Genomic DNA, 22,544 nt, shown 5'->3' with positions numbered 1-22,544 from the left:
GGGAGCTGAGGCAATGGTTGATGTTTCCTTATCAGCTGTAGGTATTGTTTCGGAGCAACGCGAGAAACGGTCGATACACGTTAGACAATATCGATAGCTTTGCGAATACTTCACCGCGATAATGCCTACGTGTATGTGTTCGAATCTATCTGTCGAAGCTTCAAACGTTCCGACTGGGGATGCTACGTGATGACTTTATATTGCTGACACGGAATACACTATCGTGTCCAGTTTCTGTAGTCTTTGATAACTGATAGCCAGACGAAACGCGTTATTATCAGGTTTTGTGTAGTGCATGTGGCGGCAATGGACACTACAAGCGTTGAGCGACGGCAGCGCAGTGGTTAGCGCCTTAGGTTACGAACGTTCGGAACCCGGGTTCAAATCCCGGCGACCGGAGTTCGGTTTGTTTTCTTTTTTTTTTTTTCGCGGCATCAAAAATGAGAAGAAAAATGCAGTAGTATCCCAGCAGCGACACCGGCGACTCTCAGCAGAACCTGTTGTATCACTCTATACACGAGCAGTAACACATCAGCAACTACAACTATCACGGCTTACACCTCACGCGTATCCCAGGATGACAAAGTCCGAAGGAGCGAGAAAACGTACATTTTATGATCGAGAAAACGTATATTTTTAAGTTGTAACGCGTATGTACCGGAGTTGAGGAAGTCGCGTAGCTAGATGTCATTTTCTTGCGCGACAGTTTCGTGGTCTACGGACTTCCCAATCGCTTCCATGCGTGAAAGAGAGTCTGAAACTTTGTTGTCCAGTCTTTTATATAACGGATGTCGGTCGTGACTTGTCCGGCGTATTCGAGGTACCGAAATTGTCACGGCGAACATTTCTCTGGATGCTGATTAAATGTTTTACGTCAAGAGCTTGCGATCGGTGTATATTACAAAGTTTTCTCCCTTCTATGGCGTATTTTTGCTACGCGGGGGTCGAGGATTTGGTAACGAATCATAGCGGCTGCCATTTGTCGTTCACACTTTGTTGTAAAACCGCTTCTATCGCGTAATCGGACGCGACTACCGCGAGGCTAACGGGTGCGCCTGGTACCGGATGCGCTAATGTTATCGATCCATAAATTAGCGATAGAAAAACCAAGAAGATCTAACGAATAACCCGCAGGCCATCGAAACAACAACGTAGAGAGTGTTTCAGTGTCAGAAAACGGTATGTGAGGAAGAGAAGGACACGGCGCAGCACACGTGGGAGCGATGCCCGGCATGGGCAGACCCACGGCGAGTCCTGCAACTTGCCATCGGCGAGAGCGTAGTCCCAGAAGCGGTCGTGGATGCCATTCTCGTTGCAACTAACCGCAACTTACCCGTAACTGACTATTCTCTCCACCAAAACGTTCATTTTCACCATGGTTCTCGGTTCCCCTACCATGCACATGTGTCCTGGAGCTTTTTTTTTTTAACGTGGAGAAATCCTCATGGACACCCGGCCTCCGCAAGCGGGAACCGGGTAGTGTAGGACTCTTACCGACTAAAACTCCACGTGGCTGCTCGACGCTCAAGAAAGTGGCCCCAGGGCACTCAAATCGAAATACCACCTGAAAGACCCCTTCCTCCCGTCATCTCTCCTGGCCATGGAGAGACTGCCTCGTATTGGCTCCCGGGGCAACCATCCCCGGGGCCTATGATTCTCATCTGTCTGTATCCGTGGGGGGAGATGGCGGTCTCCCACCTCCATTGCGTCCCGGATTCCTGCTCCGCTGCACCCTTGCTGGATGGCCGGTCTTGATTCTGATACTTTCTGCCCGCTCTTTTGTCAGCATCACCCGCTCACAAAATTCACGGACAGCCTCGTAGTCCGATCGGCAGCGTAGCAGGGTTTCCACTACTGCCCTGGGGGACAGGTCTTCTCCGATCTGTATCTTCAATGTGTACCTCGGTATGTGTCCTGGAGCTGTTGGTGACCCAAGATGGTCAGAGGCACCTTTTTTGATTGCCTATTCACCTAAAGGGACACGGGCACGTGTTGGACTACTTAGACCATTGGAATGTTCCATCTTACCTGTACAGCTAAGGGTCTTTCATTTCGTCACTACCTGTAGTTCATCGGAATTTTCTCAAAGGAGGTTCTCAACGGTTTTTTCAGGATACTACACTAAATAAAAGTCTACAGCATACAGCGACGCTTTACTTTTTGTTGAAGTAAACCTCACTTCTAGGAAAACTCTACATTAGCACCGTAACTTCGTTTTTCTAGCCTTTGAAGACACTAAAAATTGTCTAGCACTAAATCAGTAAGAAGGGTCTTTCAGTCTCGTAGCTTTTTTAGGAACATGCTTGCACAGATTGTGGTTAGGTTAGTGCAGCGGGGTATGGACAGGCCAGTTTTCGTAATTATACAAATACCTATAGGACCATGGCTTCGGAGCTGTGTGTGCTCTTATGATCTATATTCTCAAAATATGTTTGTAATACGTACGTTTGTAAGCTATATTTGTAAAATATAACCGCATGTAAAAATACAAATGTCAAAGTTATGTGGTATATAACAGCATAATTTCTAGGAGTATTGTAGCATCCTGGATAGGTTGTCTAAAAAAGTTCCGACGAAATATATACAGTTTTATTAGAAATCGTAAGTACCGATAGACTGGAAGGGACGGGGAACTTCCATAGGCCATGGGACCCATCAATATGCCTCAGGTTGTTCAGTCAAATAGTTACTCGGAAGAAGGTGTACGTGACCATGATTACGAACAGTTATGAAACACGTGCGTGTTGGGATTATGAAAAGATGATAAAGGAATGCTTGAGTGAGAAAATTCATTAATCGTTAATTGTTAATTGAGAGTCTAGTTGCGAGGAATTTATTAGTTGCGAGTCGTAGCAATCTCAGCATACTGGAAATCTCACTGGGTAGCACGCATCACCAGAGGTTCAAGGTTCGTTAAGGATTTCTTTTCAAAACCATCCGATTTCCAGCAGCGTTGTACAGTGCAGCGATTTATTAATCTTAAACTATCCTATTGCTGGCTGAATCGCAATTAACGGATTCGCGCACGATGACTTTATAGGGTCGCATTTCACGAGTCGGTTTTCGCTTTTACATGGTCAGTATTATAGTCAACGGGAACGTCAAACGGGAACGATGAAGAAATAGAAGAAATCGGACGGATCAGACGACCCAACGTCATGATTGTGATAAACGGATTTAGGTGTAATACTATATATTATTAACAATCCAATCGAAGAAATAGCTTAATTGCAAAGGGATGTAGGGATATCACGAGGGCTTGTTACGCCCAAGTGATCCAGCGCAGGAATCCTAAGGCGCTGTCGGCAATAGCGGCGGAAATGCGAATTAACGAGCTCTTTCAAACCGTCTGCAACCGCGCGGCAAACTATCACGCAACCTGGCAAACGTGTTGTTTCACTCTTTTGCCATCGTTTTCACATGCAGCTAACTGTACAACACAGAAACATCATCTGAATCATTACCGTGCTGGTAACTAGCAGCAAAATTTAGAAAGAGAAGGATTTCTACAATCACGTGTTTCAGTTCCTGGGAATTCTGCGACTTACTCATGTTTTCATGTGTTTTTCTAGATATTTTGGTAAAATCAAATTTTGATTTTATTGGTGACATTATTGTACGCAGGAAAGATTAGAAAGGACAAGTTTCTACGACCGCGTTTTAATCCTCGAATATCGTGCGACACGCTTTGTGTTTTATTTTATAATGAAAAAAATAAAATTGCGTAATAAACAGAAGCTGCGATACAAAACAAGTTTTACATCATCGAGTTTTAGATCCAAATCACGTTTTTGTTTCAACTGACAACAAGAGTTTTAATGCTTTAACGAAATTCCAAGCAATGTAGCCGACACTTGTAACCTTAAATATGAGTTCTCGAATAGAAATATCATATGACTACGGTGGCGATGTGGATAATACACGGTGCAATTGTTTGGCCTGCATCCATTCGTTCTGAGAAATGGGCAATCGATTCCAATAGCGATTAAAGTTGCACGTAGATTTGGATTAGGATAACTGTTGGGAATTAGGGTAACCGTTCTTTTGTCCCTTAATGGCGTTAAAACGACCATCTGCCATGAGAAATGTAATCCTCTTTTAGATCAAGCCTCTAAACCTTGCTTTACCGACCCTTCTTTTTAACGAATCATATTATTCATACTACTTCATAAAAAGCAATATGTTGCTAAAGTGTTCTCATAATTTGGAAATTCAGTTAAAATGTAGATTTTAGTGAAAAAAATTATTTATAACGCATATATGTAAATTCACTGACGCCAATGAAACGAATGAAGAATCTGAACATACATTTTTACGTGATATTCTTACTCGTAACCGGTAATTAGCAGACTGGAAGTTGCAATCTCCGTAAATTGAGATAATTCTTTTCAAGATTCATGGGAATCGTTCTCCGGATAAAATTATGTATACGCTATTCGAGGTAATTAAAGGATCGTTTTAAATATGATCTTAAATATTATACTCGTTTCCGTATATTTTTATTTTTTAATAATTTCCGTAAACTTATCATAGTATCATACGAATATCATAGTAATCTGTAATATGTAAGACCTTCTCATTCCCGTTTGTCTGGTTGATGGAACAAAATCATTCATAGTAGCAATCTTAAAACTTCGAGCTCATTTTTTATAGATAATAAACACAAGTAAATTATTAAGTTTCAAAGTATTTGATTTATTGCAAAAGACGATACTATCGATCGAGACAAACGTAACTGCATACATGTAAAGTTTATATATGTAAAAGTCAAATTTCTATTTATAAAGACTATTAATAAATACATCTGGCATAGGTATTCGTATTTTATTTACATAGAAAACATCAATGATGTTATTGTACAATTTATCAATTATTTTATTATCTAATTATATATCTCTCACAAATCATAATTGCGCGAGTTAAAGTGTTTGATTTGATTGGAGGTGACCACAATATCTCAGGACAGTTAATTCGTCGCTCGAGGCGCCAAAGTGTTTAGCAGATACATATAACCAATACGATCGTGTTTCATTATTTTTCAAATCCGAATTACGACACATGGTAGCGCCTGGAATACGAGCGCGAAGATTAAAACGTGCATAAAGTTTAAAATGTTTCCTCAGGATCATTATGAACTATCATAGTTGTGAACTTTAAAACCTAGTATCCACTGGCCGTGTAGAATGCTCGTGAACATTCGCGAGCATCTGAAAATGCTACAACACCAGCACTATTCAAAGTTATTAACAATTCCGAGGATAATAGGCCGTAATAACAGTTGTAGTCTGTGGTGCATTATATATGGTCGTGTGTAGAGTGAGAACAAGGTTCTGCTGCGAGTCGCCAGGTGTCGTTGCGGAGCTACTGCTGCATTTTTCTTCTCATTTTTGATGCCGCGGAAAAAAACGAAACTCCGGTCGCCGGGATTTGAACCCGGGTTCCGCACGTTCGTAACCTAGGCGCTAATCACTGCGCTACCGTCATCCGACGCTAGTTAGCGTCGAGTGGTGGTATTTTGGTATCGAGTGCCGCCACAATTCTTTGCCAATTTTGTACACATATCTTCGATTATTCATGTACAAATATTTATTAAATATAACCCTGACATACTCGTTTTTTAATATCAATATTCGCTACTTATTCAGTAACAGATATAATATAAGAGTTAACAACCACCAAAACCCATTAGTTACCCAGTTACGTGACACGACAGATCAGATCCGTAGACTAAAAAAACAATACCCTTTAGATTTAAGCATTAAATTCAGCTAGAATCAAGCATACTATAAACTCTTATAATCCAAGTTACAGTACCACGTCAAAATAATTTATAATTCTCAATGAGAATCGATCGTAAAAATTCTACCAAATAAAAAAAATTCGCTATTCATATTTTCCGCACTATGTAATTAAAATCAAATAATATGGAGAAAACGAGAAAACAGGTACAGTATATCTGTAATGATTTACCATGAGTGAAATTTCACCTTACGCGAATTTTCCTCTATCACCAGCGTTCCGTAATTTCGTCGCAATGTTTATTTTTAGTATTGCAGATAATAACATTTCTATCTTTCGTTCAATATCGAATAATGACGAAACATTTAATTGCATTGGTTCGAAAACTTTTGAAAGTTGAATTTAATTCGATTCGGCCTAATTCGTTTAAAACTGAAATCAGTTTAAATGGGAAAAGGTAGCTGAATTCCACTGTTTACTTTTCGTTTCGATCGTTTGATCGATCGGCACCGGTACACCCCGTTCCGACACAAAACATCCCTAACAAGCCAGGACGCTCGTTTAATTCTCGAGGCGAACCAGCCGGGTACATCTCACGTTGCTTTGAAATTTATCAGTGCGGCCAGATGTGGGTCAACCAGCGAGAGCACTCGCCGAGCATCGAAGCTCGGCAGATTTTTCTGGGATCTCCAACCGGCTCGCAGCTGTGACTTTCCCCGATTGACCTCACAACTCTATTCAACGAGACACCTTCGATACTCGTCGTAAAAATAACGAGATATCGATCAAAATGTACGAGAACTCGCGGCCTGGTTGCACGAGGTTGTATCGGTTTGCACGATTTGCTCCCGCGGCGAAATCGGTATCGTCTTTTAAAGAATCTACCATCTCGAGATCTGCACGGAGTATCGACGAAAGTTCGAAATCGCTATGTGTTCTAGAAAAGTGAAGAATCTTAAAAAAGAATCTAGCTAAATTCTTTTCCGTTATCTCGGCAAGTTCTTTCATATTGATTGAAAAAGCTATAATTACGCTATCGACAAGAGTTTGAAATCGTCACGTGCTACATAAAAGCGAGTAATTTGAAAAAAACGTCAGCTTGAAATTCTGTTCAAGAAGGCTATAGTCGAATAAAGGAGTCAAAGAGTAATTCAAAATTGATCGATAGCGTCTATCTGATTCTGAAAAACGTTTGTTCGTGCGAAAGCATTTTCTCGAACCTGACCATACTCTTCGATCGAGAGGGAAGAGCAGCAGTAAACAGAGTGTAAATAAAATAGAAACGAAGAGAGCGAATTGGTAGCGCATGGCACGTGACTCGCGTCGAATGTCTGTTCCTTCGCAGACAAATGCGAGAATGTTACTAATTAATTGTTCCTTAATTATCCCGTTATCGAGCGTTTAATGCTTTAATTTGACGCACGTTTCTTTTCGAGGCTATTTACTTGTTCGAGACGATAAGTATCTATGTGTCTGACGATAATTAGTTCTACTTCAATCATACCGATATTTCAAACGTTTTCGTTTTCGAATAATATTTGAATTTTATTCTTTCAAGTTATTCGTGTAGGCAATATCGAATTTGTTTTATTATCATCGTCCAATCTATTCGAAAATACAGTAGCGACAAAAGTTTAAATAAACGAAGAAGAAAATTCTGTTTGTCGTCAAATTTATCATTATCATTATGTTTTATCGATAGATGATTTTCACTGTGAAGCAAACGTTCGTATACAAAGGTCTGTCAAGCCTCCATATGTCTGCATAATCTAATTTCCCGTAATTTAATTTATCAGAAAATCATTATCGCCATATACTCTGTTTATACTCGTATCCTCTCCTACGTTCTTCGTATTTCTCTAGACCTGCGTCAAACGGTATCGTTTTAACGAACGTGTTACGTGACGCAGTTAGGTCTCATCAGTTGGACGTTAAATCTACTATGGGAGCAAGTGATTATCTTTTCCTGGAACGCAGGAATGTAAGAAACAGCGAATTACTATAAAAGAGTAATGACAATGTTACGCAAGTAATCGGATTACGCAAGAGTCGACTGGAGGCACTTCAGGTGCGGCACGTGCGGCATAGGTCGACGAAAAGGGTTACGAGAAAGGTTGCCAAAGGAATGGAGAAGGGGGTGGGTCAGCGTTGGATAAGATCGTGAGAGAAAAGAGTTGATGTGTACGAGCAAAGTTCCGGAACAACAGGGTAGAATGGCACTGCTACGTGGCGGAATTTCGTGAGGGAATCGAATACCCAGGAATGTAACTCGCTATCTCAATGGACTGCTATGCACCCTGTGGCCATCCAAAGATGCATTCTTTATATCTTTCGTGCTTGTTCCTTTTCTCGACATTTATTGAATGTTGAACGAGTGTCGAAGGTTAATTCTAGATATCTTCGGTTGTCGGAAAATTCCAAGAAAACGAAGATGAAATAATAAACTTGCAAAAATATCTTTTTGTATTTCTAGTTCTGTAATTCTTTATTTATGAAGATTTATATAGGTACATATTCTTCGTTAATTTTTAAAGCTAATTAAAAGGTTGAAACTTAGGAGGTACACATTTAACGTAGCATAGTGCGTTTTATTCTTATACCATAATACCATATTATATCCATCTTATCTTATCATATCTTATACCATATTATATCCATTTGTTGCATTCGCTTGTCCTATTAAGAATCTACTTGATATGCACGGGAAAAATAAAATACACGTTTAAGAATAACGTTGTCTGGAGTTAATGCGATAATTAATGCCCTGGCTCGAGGATGTTTTTCAAGCTTATTACAAGAACAACTAAGAAAACTTAAATAAAAATTTTGTAAATGGAGCAACGTGTAAAAACTGTTAAAGAGTTCTTATTCTGGAAGAATAAATAAATTGAAGTAATTGTATACTTTGATAGATGCATTTAAAAGATACACTTAGGTGATCATTTAATGCAACGATTAATTGGTTCGGTATACCTTCTTCGATGTTTCTAATAATCAAGTTATATAAAGTGGCACTTCATGTGATTATTACGGTACGATTATCACGGTAATCATATGTATATAATTACATGCGAACCTATGCTCACAGCAATCGTGATTTTACTTACGCGAGAGAATCTACTCGTTAAGGTCCCATTCCCAGCGAGATCTGGTGAACTTAATGAGCGGACAAGCGGAAACAACTGTACCAGAATCGATTCTAACCTTGTGTCTAAGTCTCGGAGAAACTTTTATCAATTCAATTACCTTCTCGAAATTTCAATTAATGAAACTCAAAGTAATTAAAACTTTCGACTTTTTTCCATTTCTTTCGAGAAATTAATACTTGAATAAATACTATAAATATTAATACAAATTTAAAAGCGAAATAGAAGTTTGATAAATTTCGAAGAAACACGCAGCTATGCTAAAATCGTGGATTTTATCTCTTAATTTTTTATATCGATTCAAGTAATTTTAAGTAAAATTAAGTGTAACATTTATACGCTTCGCTGAGGTGCAGTAGAAAAAGAGAAAGAAGCTTTTGTATTTTCCCTGCGAAATCCTTCAAGCGGCAGAGAAAGTATCTCCATCTGACAGAAGCGATGAACAGCGCTACATATCGTTGAAAGTTTTAGCGAACAACGCAATAAAGTTTCTGCAATTACATTTAATGGCGGTACAGCCGATTTATGAACGTTGTATCATCGATACTATTTTTCAATTTCCCGACGTTTTTATGTGCGAATTGCAACGCTTGACATGCATGTCATTTATGGAACACAATACGGTATCTTACAAACAAGTCACGACTGTTTCACTAAGTTCGGTAATTATAAACTAAAGATATAACGGACGAAGTCTTAACAACTAGTAAGATTGTCATATATTTCAGAAAAATTTAAACTTGAAAGAGTAGTACTATATTTAAACAAATAATATCGAGTTAACTATATACATAATGCTTAAAATATTTATATTGAAGCGAACTTATTGCAAAGTATTTTAATATCGCAGTGGATGAAGTAATGTTTCTTAATAAGCTTTCAAAAGACCTAAATTTAAGTAACAATTGGCAATTTTTTACTATTTCCCGCTTCGACAGTGTTACAGAGAGAGAGAGTGGTAAAGTCCTATCTCGAATCGACACCACGAATTCCATATTTCGGTTAAGATAAAAGGAGTGGTTTGAATGATCGTAACGCTGAATTAACAGTTTAAATATACTCTTTATTTCCAACAAATTTTGAGACTTGAGTGCCTGCAGTGCTGCGACAGATGTGGAAGTGTTTTGAGCGAATAGTTGCACGCAAGTTGAGGTTTCTTCGGTTCGATGAGTCAGCAGCAACTTAAGGTATCTTCTGACCGTGTTGTCCGGCGATGCCGAGGTCTACAAGGAAAACTAGTGACGGATGCTAGCCCCCCTCAACGTTCGTTCGTGGATGGAAGTCATCTTCGAACATCAAACATGGGAAAACTGGCTTTTCCCATGTTTTACCGGAATGAACAATAACCCCAAGGAGCGTCTCGACTTGAACGATGCATTGTATAAATTAAGGTCCTCGATAGTAAGGAAAAAAACTAAAACTGATGACGGCAATTAACGGTATCTTAAGACAAGTATGTTTGAACAGCTGTTAACCATCTTGATCACAGAATGGATTATAGTATTGGTATACAAGTTCCAAATAATAAAATATCACTGCTACGAAATCGCAACTCGTCTGCATCGATGCTCAGCATAGGGAAAATCTCATTTTATGGCACGTATTATCAAAGGTTCGCTAATGATTTCGTTTCAACATCATGAGCTTTCCAGCAGCGCCGTACGGCACAGCAATTTATTAATTTTAAACTATACCGCGCACGATGACGTTAAACGATCGCATCTCTTCGGGACTGTTTCCGCTTTCATATGATCATTTTTTTAGTCAACGACAACGTCGCGATGAAGAAATAGAAGAAATCGCACGGATAGCACGACTCACTATGGTGTCTGCGATAAACGGATTTAAGTGGAATACTATATATTATTAACTATCCAATAGCTTAATTACAAAGGGATGTAGGGATATCACGTGGGCTTGTTACGCCCAAGTGATCCAGCGCAGGAATCCTAAGGCGCTGTCGGCAATAGCGGCGGAAATGCGAATTAACGAGCTCTTTCAAACCGTCTGCAACCGCGCGGCAAACTATCACGCAACCTGGCAAACGTGTTGTTTCACTCTTTTGCCATCGTTTTCACATGCAGCTAACTGTACAACACAGAAACATCATCTGAATCATTACCGTGCTGGTAACTAGCAGCAAAATTTAGAAAGAGAAGGATTTCTACAATCACGTGTTTCAGTTCCTGGAAATTCTGCGACTTACTCATGTTTTTATGTGTTTTTCTAGATATTTTGATATGTAGTAAAATCAAATTTTGATTTTATTGGTGACATTATTGTACGCAGGAAAGATTAGAAAGGACAAGTTTCTGCGACCGCGTTTTAATCCTCGAATATCGTGCGACACGCTTTGTGTTTTATTTTATAATGAAAAAAATAAAATTGCGTAATAAACAGAAGCTGCGATACAAAACAAGTTTTACATCATCGAGTTTTAGATCCAAATCACGTTTTTGTTTCAACTGACAGCAAGAGTTTTAATGCTTTAACGAAATTCCAAGCAATGTAGCCGACACTTGTAACCTTAAATATGAGTTCTCGAATAGAAATATCTTATGACTACGGTGGCGATGTGGATATTGTATACGGCTACAAACCCAAAGGTCCCGTGTTCAAATCCTAGTCGTAATTTTCCTAGTTTACACGATAATTACTGATAGGCCTCTTCCGGGGTTAGAGGGGAAGACCAGCTAAGCCAGACCAAAACAAAGGAGCCGTCAGCGTTGAAGGTCGTCGGTCAGAGATGTGCCGCCTAATAGAGCTCATCAACGCTGTGAAATAGTATATAAGGCATTGGATGTTGTGTAGAGTTTTAATACTCCACAACAAGTGATAGGACATACCAAAGATAGCTATAAGTTATATTATAGGTAGTATGTCTATATAGGGATAGAACTAACAAACAACTAACATTAACAATAAGCCTCTATTTATTTGCACTAACCCAATCCGAACCTCGGATCGGATCACTAACCAACTGAGCGCGGAACATCGATGTCCGCAAAATAACGCTGATGTGGGTCGGCACCCTTCTAGGGAAGCCCAGAAGTAAGGACGTGGAAATTAAAGGATCACTGCGACTAGGGTGTGAGCACCGCCTTCTGGGTGAAATAGCCGTATACGATGCGCCAGGGCCCAAACATCGGGTTCTCTGCCGGGTTCTCCATGTTAGGGCCCAGCCGTAGTCTGTTTTGCCCATAGTTCCAATAATATTTCTTTTTTTTTTTTATTAAAATTTAACTCTGAAAATGTAACGATTAGATCGGAAGTGACTCGAAGAGCAGTGTTAAACACAAAGCGAATCAGCAGCTTTGGACGCGGAGAAGCGATCGACGCAGGTGTAACCGCGCTTAGTTCGATTTGTTAGCGAACGCTTTGCCGCGAATCCACCCTCGTCATCGGACTGCGTCGGCTTTCTCGGTAGCAGAATGGATAAACCGCGTGCAACACGCGGTCACATTGATGTTACACGACGATAAAGGCAATGACCTGATTTACCGTCGATAGCAAGATTGGTGTCAACAGCAGCGTCATGCGTTGCATCGAACGCGAATCTGAAGTCGAAGATACAACGATGAAGCGCGTAGGCGACGATCGGCATATGCATAAAACTGTGTCAAGTCAAAGTGCATCAACCGATATACGTAGATAGGTGCGTGATTTGTTTACGTAGTCGTGACAATTTCAACTAAAAGTTTTCGTCGGATATTTTCACGCGATAAGTTCTAAATTATTACTATCTCTGCAATGAACATTATTGCACTATATGAAAGTATTCATCACAATCCATTTAGTTATTGGTATGAAAATTTGAATCCAATTCTGTATCTTTTACCATTTTTATCGGTGTACACATTTATAAGAAATAATTAGTGAATTGACAATGTGGTATCTTGCGAAAAACGGTTCTCCGTTTCCAGCGTTTGAGAATAATTGCGAGGCGTGGAAATTCGGTATCGCAAGAATCGTCGTGAATTCCTATTTTCCATTCGACGACGCGATCCTCGTTCCCTTGTCTTATGAATAATGTTTTCACGGGCGTGAAATCAACGCGACGCCGCTCGAAGATGAACAAAATCCAGTCGTAGCTCGCGGAGAAATTTCACTTTCGCGAGTCCCTGCACGCCGTTGCTTTTCCCTTAGACCTCCACAAGATATCTGGAACCCGTTTCGAACTTCGTAGGTCCTTCCTAATCGCCCGATTCTCTCCTATTACCGATCTCAACTTTCCACGAAAGCGTCAATTATCAATTCGTTCGTACGATCGCTGTTATTGGGTCTGACAATTACATTCGACCTGTAAATGAAGCGTTCCGTGCTTTCAGCATCTTCGTAATCATCTGTAACTCGGACTTCCTGTTTTCTCCCGTCCACGTCCGTTTTTTTCCGCTTTAGGTAAGACCTTCTACGCGTTTGTCGCTGTTTGTAAATACTAAATGGCTATAGGTAATATAGATTATCGGTAAGATAGAGAATCAGACATTTCGGGTATTAACGAAGGAAGGAGATAAATTGTTTTTCAGGTTTGAATCAGTTTTCCAACGAGTATCTTGTTTCAGAGATATATGAGCTCGTACTTGTTACTACTAATGTCGAATTGGTTCTTGTAATTTAATTCGTGAATTACGTAACGAACGAAGAATCTGAACTACTCAATAAATGTAGATTGTTATGATACATAACAAAGTGTTTCATAAGAAATAGATACGCACGACCCTTTCTCCATAAAACATAATATTTACTATGTTCCGCGATGTGTTCGATACACAAACATAACAATCCTTGAACGGTCAGCGAAGAAACTTAAAGTATATTCATACGAAGTACAAATCGATCAAATAAAGATTTGCACTTGCGCTTATATTATTAAATATTTCGCTTATGTTTTAAATATTGCGCTTAAATATTTCGTGAGTCTGATAAACGTATTTATAAGGAACTAGGTAGCTTGTATATAATTATTCCTTCAGTGAGAAAGAATTCTGCGGAAGAAACTGCGAACAAGCAATCTATATAAAATTCTATACTATTATTCATATTCATTGCTTTCATTTTGGTTACTAATTCTGTTCTCCAGGAAGCACAGAAGAAAGAAGGACGTGCACTTAAGGATCATTGCGACTATGGTGGGAACACAGGTTTCTGGGTGGAATAGCTGTATACTATGCGCCAAGGACCCGTAGTTTCCTTCTCGAGGCACAGAAAGGGAAGCACGGGCTCCCCGTAGGCTCTAATTTTGCCGTAGTTCCTATAATATTTCTTTTTCTTTTACTAAAATTTAACTTCGTTAGCGATAGAAAAATAAGATTAGGTCGGAAGTGACTCGAAAGAGCACGATTAAACAAAAAGCATGGTATAAAGGAAGGAAGCGAAATTAATAATATGTATGTACTTATTGTTATAGCATGCTGATGAAAACTAGAAGGTGTAGCGGCACAAGGTCGTAGAGAAAGATCCAGTGTTGAAGCGCGCGTGCTGGTCACATGGCCAGCGAAACGATGTCCGATACCAGGATGTTATAAAGGGAAAGATCCTGGGACTTTCCGAAGAGCGCAAGAACCTTCGGCAAAGAAAAGCTACTCGTTTACTCTGGAAGAAACTTTCTCTTCCGAAAACCTCGGCACCATATAAAAAAGGGAAACGAAGAAAGCTCGTGGCAGAGAATACGAGGCTAGAGTCCGAGATTCGACCTAGGCAACACTCGTTAGTAACATTAATAAACGCACTGTTAAATTGCTACGCTGTATATTTCTTTGACATCCGTCACGTCTTACAGCTCAAAGCGGAGTCAAACGCGGTCATACTTCAGTTATGTCACGAGCGGATTTGTCATCAAAACGTCAGACATGTTAGCATTTTTTAAGGAATTTAAATATAAAAGTTGTAGACGACATCGGGTGTGTCTTTCAGTAACGGGTTCATTCCTGAGCATACACGCCGTGTTGGACCCGAGCAACGCTAGGGCCATAGGGGTTGGGTTACGCCCAACCAGCGCACAAGGTACCCAGTACCTTGCTACCTGAATTATTTAAGCCTGCAGGGGCTGTCGATCGTCTCAGGTCGAACGGGGCGCTTTCGAAGCCCTACCGTCTCTCTAGGACGGTTCCAGAGCAGGTGGGTCGCTGCTCACCCGCCGACGGGCATTCGGGTCAGCCAACGCCTCTTAAAACGGCCATCTTGCTAGCATCTTGGCATCAATCACTGCCACCACAAATCCAACGCAAATTGGCCGAGCTGAGGGGTCGCAACTCCCTCCGGGCTTTATACTCGATCCTCGTGGTACCACCTTTAGTCATTTCTGGGAGCATCGTGTGGATGTACGGCCACGTCACTGCCGGTCGGCCACTTGCTAACCGAGCTCAACAGTTCCGGATGGGACTCACGTAAGCGGAGGCCTGAAAGTACTTTTGTACCCGGGACTTATCCCGACAGTCCCACCCTTGGCATCAGGATCGTGGGTGCGCTACTACCCAAGGCCACGTAGAGAGAGAGTAAAACCGCGGTCAAACGCATTACACTCCCGGCGACCTTCCCTGCGGTGTACATAGAGGACTCACGTAAGCGGGGCGCGCTTGTCCCGACGGTCCCCCCTGGCTGCGGGAACGTGGGTTTGCCAGCCCCCATAGACTCACATAAGTGAGCCCTCCCTGCGTAGACATATCAAACACCATCACGCCCTACATCCCGTCATTATAATTTACTTGTTTGGAATCAAGACAGCGATTCGATTCCAAACCAAATCTTTATCGCCAATCAAGTGCAATCTTTGTGACGCATCTCACGCAACACGAAATTGCAAAAAATTCTTGTCGAAGTCAGTTCCCGAGAAATTAAAACTAGTGAGAGAGAAAAACCTCTGTTTCAATTGTCTGTGTAACACACATTCCGTGGAAGAATGTACAACTGGTAGCTGTATGTTATGCCGTAAGCGACACCACACCCTCCTGCATTCGAATATAGATAAATCGTGGCAACCAAATGTAACCGATCTAACGTGTCACTCATCTAGGATATTTCCGAATGTCATTTTGCCTACGTCCTACGTCATGAACATCGGTGATGGAGCGGAAAAATGCAACAGCGCAGAACCTCGCTGGACTCCTGCTTCCAGGCACATTTTTTAACCAACCAAACATGTAAGCGTCTATGGCTGACCACCCAAACGGTAGACATAACTTTATGTGGCGCCAATCAAATGAAATCATAAATCAAACGGATTACTCGAGCGAAGGTTCATTCACGAGTCAGTGACTATATGACAGAATGAACATTTTTGGTTATCGACAAGGTTTCACAGTCAGTTCCATCAGAAAATATTGAGCCAGGCAAGTTAGATTTACCAGGGGATATTCCATTATTCGGACGTCGATGGCCTCATTGGAGCTCAGTTGTCTTGGAACCTCCTTCGCGAAGAAAGGGTTAATTTAGTAGACAAACTCATGCAATTACGGAACATAGAATTAGATTGGATCGTCACGGGCGAGACGGTCACGAAGAAGCAACCATACAAAGCAAACTGTAACGTAACACTTAAGGCACAACATGAGGAAGTAAACAAATCTCTACCCTCCAACTTCTCCATGAAGTCACCTTTGTCTCCGACAACGCTGACATTCTTCTCAAACTAGTCTCAAACACGGGCGCCAAAATGCCCAACGCCCTTTTACAAACTACGTTATCCTGCATGAACAATTCGAAGCGGGAGAGAGACTGAGAAACTCGAAAGAAATCGCAACCTTATCAAGCATCTAACATTTTGGAGGCGTACGATCAAAGTTCGTCTGGAGATAAGATTCCGGACTACAAAGATATTTGGAATACTAGCAATCGGTTGAATCATTCAACCTTGTCTCCGAACGACAAACTCGCCAGGAATGTTGGAACAGCGAAATCCTGGAACAGTTTCAGCACGGTTACACTTCCCAGGAACGAAATAAGATTAATGCTGGAAAAATCAGAGACTAACAGCTCTCTGACACCAGAGTGAAAGCAGGGTAGATCGTTCAAACTCGCGGAGGCTATCGCGCAGAACGCGGCGACAATTCAAAGAAGCAAACCTAGGGACAACCCAACAACGAATAAATATAGACAACTTTTGGACGTGACCGTTCAAGATGGATGGTATGTTCGGGATTTTGAGTGGCCATCCGTTTATGACGCGGACAACAAATCTGCATTTTTTGGAAAAGTCCGAATTTCCTGCCTCCCAAGGTGTAAATCTTACGATGAGGATCTGATTAAGAGCCAAATAAACATCCTAATTGTCCGACGTGTAATGACTAAAGTAAACATTCGGTATCAATCAGCAATACCACAAGATATGCGCCCACTAGAGTACACGATTAAACCATGGAAAACACGGAGACGGAAAGTTTGTATATAAGGACCAGAGGAAGCTTCTTGAGGCGGTATTGACAAAATTTAACAACAGTTTTTATCAGAACGTCATACATTTCGAGTTACACTAAACCGTAATAACTAAACATAACATTATTCTGCGTCTCAATGTTTTAGTGATTCTCTTCGTGCATACTAAAAAGTGCAAATAAATAATCGAAACATACTACTACTAGGCATCTCTAATTCACTTCCACCTTGAGCGTTAATCTCGATCAAAGTTTGACATATCAACCGATCAAATGCAACCTAACTGATCGCCACTTAGTTAAGCCTTCGCTACAGTTATTTCGTTACAAAAAATTTACCCGAATTACTTAGGAGTAATTCAATAATTCATTACAAAAATACAATATTAAATGTTTAATATCAAGAAAAATAAAAGAATGAATCAAAAATATACAGAAATGCATTTTCGTACAAAGTTCTGGTCCTAAAAATTTAAAAAATGTAACATTCAGTATTTATATATTTTCTTACGAAATTATTGCAAGAAATTTTAGAGTAATATTAATAAAAACAAAATTCATCGAGCTTTCAACCTTCATCTTGTAAAATTGTTCACAATAAACAGCATCCTTGATCACAGACAAATCGTAACTGTTACATTGACATGATCTTCGACGTAACATGAAAAACGGAAAAATATGGGACGCTCTAAATCCAGGCTACAAACCTAGAATATCACGGCTATGAAAGCGCAAGGATGTCAAATCTCGTCTGCATCGATTCTCAGGGAAAATCTCATGTTGTGGTATGCATCGTAAGAGGTTCGTTAAAGATTTCGTTTGTAAATCATCAATTTTCCAGCCGCGTTGTATGACACAGCGATTTATTAATCGTAAACTATCCTATTGCTGGCTGAATCGCAATTAACGGATTCGCGCACGATGACTTTATAGGGTCGCATTTCACGAGTCGGTTTTCGCTTTTACATAGTCAATATTATAGTCATGATTGTGATAAACGGATTTAGGTGTAATACTATATATTATTAACTATCCAATCGAAGAAATAGCTTAATTACAAAGGGATGTAGGGATATCACGTGGGCTTGTTACGCCCAAGTGATCCAGCGCAGGAATCCTAAGGCGCTGTCGGTAATAGCGGCGGGAATGCGAATTAACGAGCTCTTTCAAACCGTCTGCAACCGCGCGGCAAACTATCACGCAACCTGGCAAACGTGTTGTTTCACTCTTTTGCCATCGTTTTCACATGCAGCTAACTGTACAACACAGAAACATCATCTGAATCATTACCGTGCTGGTAACTAGCAGCAAAATTTAGAAAGAGAAGGATTTCTACAATCACGTGTTTCAGTTCCTGGGAATTCTGCGACTTACTCATGTTTTCATGTGTTTTTCTAGATATTTTGGTAAAATCAAATTTTATTGGTGACATTATTGTACGCAGGAAAGATTAGAAAGGACAAGTTTCTACGACCGCGTTTTAATCCTCGAATATCGTGCGACACGCTTTGTGTTTTATTTTATAATGAAAAAAATAAAATTGCGTAATAAACAGAAGCTGCGATACAAAACAAGTTTCACATCATCGAGTTTTAGATCCAAATCACGTTTTTGTTTCAACTGACAACAAGAGTTTTAATGCTTTAACGAAATTCCAAGCAATGTAGCCGACACTTGTAACCTTAAATATGAGTTCTCGAATAGAAATATCATATGACTACGGTGGCGATGTGGATATTGTATACGGCTACAAACCCAAAGGTCCCGTGTTCAAATCCTAGTCGTAATTTTCCTAGTTTACACGATAATTACTGATAGGCCTCTTCCGGGGTTAGAGGGGAAGACCAGCTAAGCCAGACCAAAACAAAGGATCCGTCAGCGTTGAAGGTCGTCGGTCAGAGATGTGCCGCCAAATAATGCTCATCTATGGCTGTGAAATAGATCTAGAGTATAATAACAAAGGCTGTGAGACATACCAAAAATAGATATAAGTTAGATCATAAGTAGTGTATGTCTATATTTAAGTTATTAACTACTATCATCTACTAACATTAACAATAAGCTTGTATTTATTTGCACTAACCCAATCCGAACCTCGGATCGGATCACTAACCAACTGAGCGCGGAACATCGATGTCCGCAAAATAACGCTGATGTGGGTCGGCACCCTTCTAGGGAAGCCCAGAAGTAAGGACGTGGAAATTAAAGGATCACTGCGACTAGGGTGTGAACACCGCCTTCTGGGTGAAATAGCCGTATACGATGCGCCAGGGCCCAAACGTGGGTTTCTTTGAAGGGGGATCCTTGTAAGGGCCCAGCCGTAGGCTCTAGTTTTGCCCATAGTTCCAATAATATTTCTTTTTTTTTTATTAAAATTTAACTTTGAAAATGTAACGATTAGATCGGAAGTGACTCGAAAAGCAGGGTTAAACACAAAGCGAATCAGCAGCTTTGGACGCGGAGAAGCGATCGACGCAGGTGTAACCGCGCTTAGTTCGATTTGTTAGCGAACGCTTTGCCGCGAATCCACCCTCGTCATCGGACTGCGTCGGCTTTCTCGGTAGCAGAATGGATAAACCGCGTGCAACACGCGGTCACATTGATGTTTCACGACGATAAAGGCAATGACCTGATTTACCGTCGATAGCAAAATTGGTGTCAACAGCAGCGTCGTGCGTTGCATCGAACGCGAATCTGAAGTCGAAGATACAACGATGAAGCGCGTAGGCGACGATCGGCATATGCATAAAACTGTGTCAAGTCAAAGTGCATCAACATGTATATAATTATTAGTAAGTGCATGTAGCATGTATATAATTATTCCTTCAGTGAGAAAGAATTCTTTGGAAGAAACTGCGAACGAGCAATCTATATAAAATTCTATAGTATTATTCATATCAATTGCTTTCATTTTTGTTACTAATTCTGTTCACTGTAGTTAAATGCACGCATGTTAATCAAGCAAACGTTCCCTAATAATCTCAGAAAAAATTATAAGAAAGAGTGGTTTCCGCAATTGATTAGTATTCATTTTCACTCATCGAGTATTCACTTCCACGTGTAACAAGACTATCTATTTCCAGAATTTATTGAGAATTCACATGGAGGGAGAAGCATCGTTCACGTGAACAGTCATCCTCGGTTCAAAGACCGAACGTATCCGACGATACAAACGAATTTCAGTCCTGGGAAACATTGTCTGCGAAAGTAACGTGAGAATCGATCGAACACAGAGCGGAGGCCGCTCCGTTCCATCCTTTTCGTTTCATTGCCACAATCATGCGATGGGTAGCTGGCCGGCCAAGAATCAAAATCGGGAATGAGATCGAAACGAACTGTCTCTTCAAATGCTGAACAGCTACGAAATAGCGCGATCCTCCACAAATAGTAATCGTATTTATGAATAAGCGTATACACGTATGTATGCATTTTGTATATCGCTATTACTATATGTATTCTGGAGGATACATTACTTTTAAATTTCTCATAAACCTATAAATATCCACAGTCTAACAACTATCAAATGAAAGAGAAAACAAATTCCCTTAAACATATGATGGAAAGTTGTTTCTTGCATCGAGACAAAGAAATTAAAAACCATATGCTTCACATCTTCAGGAAAGTAAATCCTGTTATACACATCAAATATCTCAGCGCTCTTATTCATGGTTTCTCTTTTCTAGTACAATAGACAATACTTATACGTATATTAACGGAAGGAGAATCTCCTTCTGTTTCTCGAAAGGACCGGAAAATTAAATCTGAGAATGAATTCAAAAGATGAAAGCAATTAATGATGGAAAGAAGAAAGGCAAACAATCATATAATGGAGATTGATATACCTGATCTATAAATATATGTAATAAAAATCAAGAAGCGCATACTTTAAATTACTTTAAATACTATTGTTAGGAGCAAGATGGTCAACACCTTTTCAAACATACTCGAATCCGCAATAATCTATTGCTGTCCTCGGATTTAGATTTTTACTTACTGTCGAAGCCCTTAATTTATTTAATGCATCTTTAAAGTCGAGGCCCTCCTTATTGCTCGTCAGGGTAAAAGACGGGATAAGTGTCCGTCCAATCCTTATCCACCAGTTTTCCAATTAGCAGCAATCACCGTTGTCCTTGCTTCCTCAACGAAAATTGCAATAAACGGATCCGCGTGCCTCGTGTTCCAGGTACACCCCCATCAGTAGTTTTGCTCCTCGACATCACGATCCCCGAACTTCACGTGTTAGCAACTCTTCGGTCGAAACGTACTTTCCAGTTTTTAAAAGTTGTTGGAGACAAAGAGTTGTATTTAAATTGTTAACTCAGTGTTAATATCATTTGAACCACCCCAATTATCTTAACCGAAATAGGGTATCGGCTGATTCCTTTAACCTTGTTTCAGCGTCTACATTTTAAACAGGTTTCGAGTGCGTAAAAGAATATCGTTCCACTGGTCACCTGGCTTATCAGCGAAAGCTTAAGTCGGTTTTTTGGCTATATGCAATTCTATCGTGTCCAAACATGTTTTTAACGCGTGCCTAGCTTCGACGATCGACGATCGATATACGCAGTCTACGTCCACAATCCTCAACGACCTCGTCACAGATTCGTATCTGTTTCGATTTGGCTGCCACTCCATTTACGTCCATCTTCGAAATCATGTAGAAAAGTCCAACAGCTTCTTTCTTTTCTTCGCAGACGCCAAGGTTCTCGAATTTCTTCATTTCGCTTCAACAACGGACTACTTGGGGATTTCCGGTTCCACATTTTACCACGATCTCTGTGGATTACCATAAGCGTCGCTTAGATTTTCGTCACCGATGGACACCGTTGATCACTCGTCGAAGACGTTCCTTCATATTTGAAATTTCCGCTCAAAGATACTAAGGAACCTCTCGATGTTTTACAGTCGCATTTTTACGACGTACTCGTGCTGAATTCACTCCGTGAATTCTACGAAATCCACTTCGTGACCGTTCGTGCTGTCTCCATCAGAAGCTACTGCGATTATGTCCGTTGTAACCGATGTTGCTCATATCGACTATATGTTGCGATGTGGCGATCACTCATGTTGCAACTAGTCGATGGATATTGCGAATCTTGAACACCATTGACGCTCAAGGTGGCGGTAGGTTAAAGATGTAGAGCGATGTCGTGTCCACTTGGTTTATTTGCACTGTTTGGTATAAACGCAAGAGTACGTAAGGAGTTTCTACTAAGGCTGGTGCATGATGAATCTCTCTTGCTGACTGCGCGATGAAGACTGAATAATACTCGTCTCTTGAAACGTCTGG

This window comes from Bombus pascuorum, chromosome 1 (genome assembly GCF_905332965.1).
Source record: "Bombus pascuorum chromosome 1, iyBomPasc1.1, whole genome shotgun sequence".
Taxonomy (NCBI): Eukaryota; Metazoa; Arthropoda; class Insecta; order Hymenoptera; family Apidae; genus Bombus; species Bombus pascuorum.
Note: the sequence above shows the minus strand (reverse complement) of the source record.